Genomic DNA, 7704 nt, shown 5'->3' with positions numbered 1-7704 from the left:
AGACGTGGAAATCCCAAATTATCTAATAATTGTTTTATTAGGAGTGCGTAGGCGTGCCCCTTTAACTTTCTGCATTCTGAAGAAATTCATTGTTTGCTTATTTCTAAATATTACCATCAATGTCCCCATAGGACTCCATGTAGATTGGTTGTCTCTTGTCTCTGAGACCCCACCCAACAACAAAAACCAGTGACAACAGCAATGAGATCCAGATGTGACATCATGCTTGTCATCACCACCAATGCCCCACTGCTAATAACATCCTAAAGCCCTCGGATGCCACTCTTCTGTTCCTTCCTTACCTCTGTTCTTGTGCGATCCAGTATGAAGTAGTACCTAGCTGGATACGGGGGGCTGTCACTTAATTGAAGGCTGTTGCCATGGAAACAGCAGATGCTACTCCTGGGGATGGGTAGTGAAGCAGACAAAGTGTGGGTTCCAAATGGCACCCTATTAAATTTATAGTGCACCACTTTTGACCAGATTCTTGTGTGTCCTGGTCAAAAGTAGTGCACTATATAGGGAATGAGGTACCATTGGGATGTAGAAGAGACAACTGTGGTGGTGGCTTTTAGCAGAGAGAGGAGGAGAGGAGACACTACCGGTTCTTGCTGCAGGTAATCATGTTCCTGCCTAATGATTGTCAGCACTAATAATGTTATGAGATTGTCAAATGTAAAACAGCAATGTCATCTGAAGATGGCTCCAGTCTGTATTGCATTTGGCTCCTTCTAGTGCTTTACATTGTCTCCCATAATCGCTCTGTCGACTTGAGAGGAGAATGAAAGAGCAGGAAAGCAATACGGGGCAGCGCTTTACTGTAGGCCCCCTATGTATGCATACATGAGACCTTTGTAACAGCTACAGAAGATATTATAACGTCCGACATAGCCAGTCATACACATTGAACAAAGAATGAAGCTGACAGCAAAGTGTGGCCCATTATTGATGAACTCTGTAAACTTGAGAGGAGAATAAAAAAATGGAAAGCAACATTGATTAACCTCGTGTAACCCTGAAATAGAGCATATTGCTGTGCACGTTGGAGATATACACTACCGGTCAAAAGTTTCAGAATACCTACTCATTCAAGGGTTTTTCATTATTTTTACTATTTTCTACAGTGTAGAATAATAGTGAAGATATCAAAACGATGAAATAACACGGAATCATGCAGTAATCAAAAAAGTGTTCAACAAATCAAAATATATTTTATATTTGAGATTCTTCAAATAGCCACCCTTTGCCTTGATGACAGCTTTGCAGACTCTTGGCATTCTCTCAACCAACTTCACCTGGAATGCTTTTCCAACAGTCTTGAAGGAGTTCCCACATATGCTGAGCACTTGTTGGATGCTTTTCCTTCACTCTGCAGTACGACTCATCCCAAACCATCTCAATTTGGTTGAGGTCGGGGGACTGTGGAGGCCAGGTCATCTGATGCAGCACTCCATCACTCTCCTTCTTGGTAAAATAGCCCTTACACAGCATGGAGTTGTGTTGGGTCATTTTCCTTTTGAAAAACAAATGATAGTCCCACTAAGCCCAAACAATATGGGATGGCGTATCGCTGTAGAATGCTGTGCTGGCCATGCTGGTTAAGTGTGCCTTGAATTCTAAATAAATCACTGACATTGTCACCAGCGAAACACCCCCACTCCTCCTCCATGTTTTGCGGTGGGAAATACACATGCAGAGATCATCCGTTCACCCACACTACGTCACAAAGACACGGGGGTTGGAACCAAAAATCTCAAATTTCGACTCCAGACCAAAGGACAGATTTCCACCGGTCTAATGTCCATTACTCGTGTTTCTTGGCCCAAGCAAGTCTCTTCTTCTTATTGGTGTCCTTTAGTAGTGGTTTCTTTGCAGCAATTCGACCATGAAGGCCTAATTCACACAGTCTCCTCTGAACAGTTGATGTTGAGATGTGTCTGTTACTTGAACTCCATGTAGCATTTACCTGGGCTGCAATTTCTGAGGCTGGTAACTCTAATGAACTTCTCCTCTGCAGCAGACGTAACACTAGATCTTCCATTCCTGTGGCGGTCCTCATGAGAGCCAGTTTCATTATAGAACTAATGGTTTTTGCAACTGTACCTGCAATTTCTAGAAATGTTCTGTATTGACTGACCTTCATGTCTTAAAGTAATGATGGACTGTTTTTTCTCTGCTTATTTGAGCTGTTCTTGCTATAATATGGACTTGTTCTTTTACCAAATAGGGCTATCTTCGGTATACCCCCCTACCTTGTTTTGATGTCTTTGCTATTATTCTACAATGTAGAAAATAGTACAAATAAAGAAAAACCCTTGAATGAGTAGGTGTTCTAAAACTTTTGACCAGTAGTGCAGGTTGCAGAAATATGGATTGACTCATTTACATTTGTACAGACACTCTTATCCAGAGCGTCATACAGTAGTGAGTGCATACATTTTCATATTTCGTTTGCACTGGTCCCCCATAGGAGTCGAACCCACAACCATAGTGTTGCAAGTGCCATATTCTACCAAGTGAACCACAAGTTTTGTTCAGACTGTTTTTCATGGCTGCAAGTGGTCTACACAAATCATAATAGCTTGATTACTCAATTCAGCGTAAAAAAGTGGGGTCCTGTAGGCAATGCCTATTGTAACACAGAGTAGATAACAGAACAAAGCAACGAGCATAGAGTCATCCATTTTCCATCTCATGCATGTCCAGTGAGCCCTAAATGAATCTGTGCATGAGTGCTTTTCCCATAAATCAAGACGATAAAGACTTTACATGCAATTACAGTCTAGCTCTACTTTCTGCCCAGTGAGAAGGATGTTCTGCTTCTTTGGCTAAAAGCCATGTTAATACAGTAGTGGTCACAGCAACAAACAAGTTAATTAGCCAGGGAAGACCTCTGACATTCAATTGCAATGTCGATTCCAGCTCTGGAAAACAAACAAGGCTTTCTGGTGCAGCGAGGATTCTCTTATCTGCCACACAGACAGTGTGACACATTCAAAGGGGCCAGACTCTAATGCGTTGTTTCCGATGGTGGCATTACTGCTGAATGTCAATGTGCATTTGAAAGCAATCACACCACTTATTGAATCAGGTTGTCAGGGGAAGGGGCTGGGGAGGGTGCGGGGGGGGGGGGGGTCCGTTGCTCTGAAAGGAGCACTTATACATTCTATGGTAATTATCCTTTTCTCTCCTTCTCATTGTGAAAGAAATACCATATTTGCGCCATTGAAAAATCGTCTCCCACGTGATACCTACCTACTACACATGAATGACAAAATGTCAAATGCAATGGATTACAGCTGTGTTTGTGCGTCATATCTAAATGCCAACAGTCTCTTGAGCGTAGTTCCCTGGAGGGGTACGGTCACTGATTGGGGGCGGGTGGGTAATGACTGGCTACGGCACTGATGGGATGGTAAGAGGCCTGATGTGAATAGAAAAGGACATAAGGTACATTCAATAGCTGTAGAGAGTTAGGGAGACAACAGACTCGAAAGTCAGTGATAAAAAGGTCAAATAAAGTGTACCTTACTAGAGTGTAGCCTGGGTATCAGACCTGTTTGTGCAATCATTCCACTCCCTACCACTCTTTCTCAAGAGGTAATGTTTGATATTTGAACCAGTTCCGGTATTTATCAAAATACACTATATATACAAAGGTATGTGGACACCCCTTCAAATGAGTGGATTCAACTATTTAAGCAACACCTGTTGCTGACAGGTGTATACAATCGAGCACACAGCCATGCAATCTCCATAGACAAACATTGACAGAACTGAAGAGCTCATTGACTTTCAACGTGGCACCGTCATAGGATGTCAACTTTCCAACAAGTCCGTTCGTCAAATTTCTGCCCTGCTAGAGCTGCCCCGGTCAACTGTAAGTGCTGTTATAGGGAAGTGGTAACGTCTAGGAGCAACAACGGCTCAGCCGTAAAGTGGTAGGCCACACAAACTCACAGAACAGGACCACAGAGTGCTGAAGTGCGTAGCGCGTAAAAATCCCCTGTCCTCAGTTGCAACACTCACTACCGAGTTCCAAACTGCCTCTGGAAACAACATCAGCACAATAACCTTTAGTCGGGAGCTTCATTAAATGGGTTTCTGTGGCCGAGCAGCTGTACACAAGCCTAAGATCACCATGCGCAACACCAAGTGTCGGCTGGAGTGGAATAAAGTTCACCGTCATTGGCCTCTGGAGCAGTGGAAACACGTTCTCTGGAGTGACCATCTGGCAGTCCAACGTATGAATCTAGGTGTGGCGGATGCCAAGAGAACGCTACCTGCTCCAATGCATAGTGCCAACTGTAAAGTTTGGTGGAAGAGGAATAATGGTCTGGGGCTGTTTTTCATGGTTCTGGCTAGGCCCCTCAGTTCCAGTGAAGGGAAATCTTAACGCTACAGCATACAATGACATTCTAGATGATTCTGTGGTTCCAACTTTGGTGCAGCAGTTTGGGGAAGGCCCTTTACTGTTTCAGCATGACAATGCCCCCATGCACAAAATGAGGTCCATACAGAAATGGTTTGTCAAGATCTGTGTGGAAGAACTTGACTGGCCTGTGCAGAGCCCTGACCTCAATTCCTTTGGGATGAATTGGAACGCCAACTGCAAGCCAGGCCTAATCGCCCAAGCTAGGCCTACACGACCTCACTAACACTCTTGTGGCTGAATGGAAGCAAGTCCCCGAAGCAATGTTCCATTATCTAGTGGATAGCTTTCCCAGAATAGTGGAGGTTCTTATAGCAGCAAAAGAGGCCCATGATTTTGGAATACTTTTGGTCGTGTAGTGTAAGTAGTGTTCACATTTGTATTCCTAGGCATTACTAATCAAGTTCCGCACAAATAGACATCAATGGAGCATACAGGAGATTGTATTATCACATTCACATGAATTATTCAACTAGTCAGTGACAACTGTGGAGTTTGGAGTTTTTAACAGCAACTACGGGAGCTTATTACAGTATTATAGACACTATGTCCTTGGATTTCCTATGATCTTCTACAGTGCCTTCAGAAAGTATTCATACCCCTTGACTTATTCCACAGTTTGTAGGGTTACAGCCTGAATTCAAAATTGATTCAATATTTGTTTTAAATCACCCATCTACACACAATATAATATAATGACAAAGTGAAAACATGTTTTTAGACATTTTAGCAAATGTATTAAAAATGAAATACAGAAATAGCTAATTTACAGTACATAAGTATTCACACTCCTGAGTCAATACTTTGTAGAAGCACCTTTGGTAGCGATTACAGCTGTGTTTTTCTGGGTAAGTCTCTAAGAGCTTTCCACACCTGGAATCTGCAATATTTGCCCATTACTCTTTTCATAATTCTTCAAGCTCTGTCAAATTGTTTGTTGATCAATGCTAGACAACCATTTTCAGTTCGTGCCATAGATTTTCAAGCAGATTTAACTCAGGAACATTCACTTTGGTGAGCCACTCCAGTGTAGATTTGGCCGAGTGTTTTAGGCTATTAGCCTCCTGAAAGGTGGATTCATCTCCCATTTTCTGGTGGAAAGCAGACTGAACAAGGTTTTCCTCTAGGATTTAGCTTTTCCTTAGCTCCATTCCATTTATTTTTTATCCTGAAAAACTCCAGCATACCCATAACATGATGCATCCATCACTACGCTTGAAAATATGGAGAGTGGTACTCAGAAATGTGTTGTATTGGATTTGCCCCAAACATAACACTTTATATTCAGGACATAAAGTTAATTGCTTTGTCACATTTTTTGCAGTATTACTTTAGTGCCTTGTTGCAAACAGGGTGCATGTTTTGGTATATTTGCAGTCTGTGCAGGCTTCCTTATTTTCACTCTGTCAATTAGGTTAGTATTGTGGAGTAACTACAATATTGTTGATCTATCCTCAGTTTTCTCCTATCACAGCCATTAAACTCTGTAAATATTTTAAAGTCACCATAGGTGAAATCCCTACAGTATGTGGATAGAATATATAATATATCTGAAGAATACGTGGATAGAATAGTAGATGTACAGCAATATTTGAATATGATGGAGATATGAAATGGGTAAAACAGTATGTAAACATTATTAAAGTGACCAGTGTTCCATTTTAACTGCACCAATGTGTCAGAGGAAACATCACTCAATGTCAGCCTGCAGGCACCTGACCCACCACAAGGATTCGCGAGAGCGCAATGAGCCAAGTAAAGCCCACCCCGACCAAACCCTCCCCTAACCCAGACAATTGTGCACCAACCTATGGGACTCCCGGTCACAACCTGGGATCAAACCTGGGTCTGTATTGACGCCTCAAGCACTAGCAATGCAGTGCCTTAGACCGATGCACCACTCGGGAAGCCTAGTGTTCCATTATTAAAGTTACCAGTGTTCCAAGTCTATGTACATTGGGCAGCAGCCTCTAAGGTGCAAAGATGAGTAACTGGGTGGTAGCCCCCTAGTGCCAGTGAATAAGTTCAGGGCGGGGCACTGGGTGGAGGCCGGCTAGTGATGGCTATTTAACAGTCTGATGGCCTTGAGACATAAGTGGTTTTTCAGTCTCTCGGTCCAAGCTTTGATGCACCTGTACTGACATCGCCTTCTGAATGATAACGGGGTGAACAGCCCGTGGCTCGAGCTGCTGAGGTCCGTGATGATCTTCTTGGCCTTTCTTTGACATTGGGGGCTGTAGATGTCCTGAAGGGCAGGCAGTGTGGTCCCGGTGATGCGTTGGGCTGACCGCACCACCCTCTGGAGAGCCCTGCGGTTGTGGACGGTGCAGCTGCCGTACCAGGCGATGATGGAGCCTGACAAGATGCTCTCAACAGTTCATCTATAATAGTTTGTGAGGGTCTTAGGGGCCAAACCTAATCTTTTCAGCCTCAGAGGTTGAAGAAGCGCTGTTGTGCCTTCTTCATCACACTGTCTGTGTGCATGGACCATTTCTGGTTGTCAATGATGTGTATGCAGAGGAACTTCAAGATTTTCACCTTCTCTACTGCGGCCCCGTTGATTTGGATGGGGGCGTGCTCCCTCTGCTGTTTCCTGAAGTCCATGATCAGCTCCTTCATTTTGTTGACGTTGAAGGAGTGGTTATTTTCCTGGCACCACTCCGCCAAGGCACTCACCTCCTCCCTATAGGCTGTCTCGTCGTTTGTTGGTAATCAGGCCTAACACTGTTGTGTCGTCTGCAAACTTGGTGATTGAGTTGGAGACGTGCGGGCCGCACAGTCATGGGTAAACAGGGAGTACAGTAGGGGGCTGAGCACGCACCCTTGTGGTGCCCCACTCTTTCTACTGTTGTTTTTATTTCTTTACTTACCTATTGTTCACCTAATACCTTTTTTGCACTATTGGTTAGAGCCTGTAAGTAAGCATTTCACTGTAAGGTCTACACCTGTTGTATTCGGCGCACGTGACAAATAAACTTTGATTTGATTTGGATACCTACTCAACTAAAGTGGAAAGTTTGGAGACAGCGGCCAATGTGACAGGTGCGACTCCATGACCTGGAAACAGCCCGAACTAAGCTAGAAGCGGAAATCAATCTCATAAAAAAAGAAAACAGAATCACTCCTAAATTCAAAGTGCGGGTCAACTAGTGTGGAAGCGGGAAACCCAACTTCCTTCATGAACAATCTTTTGTTTGAGCAGGAGGAGCTGGGTCCCATGCCGTTGATATACATTGCGCACGGCAACGGTCCTCTCCGGAAGGATCTCGGTA

The sequence above is a fragment of the Salmo salar genome, chromosome 14 (genome assembly GCF_965601325.2).
Source record: "Salmo salar chromosome 14, fSalSal1, whole genome shotgun sequence".
Lineage (NCBI taxonomy): Eukaryota > Metazoa > Chordata > Actinopteri > Salmoniformes > Salmonidae > Salmo > Salmo salar.
This window is presented reverse-complemented; position numbering follows the sequence as displayed.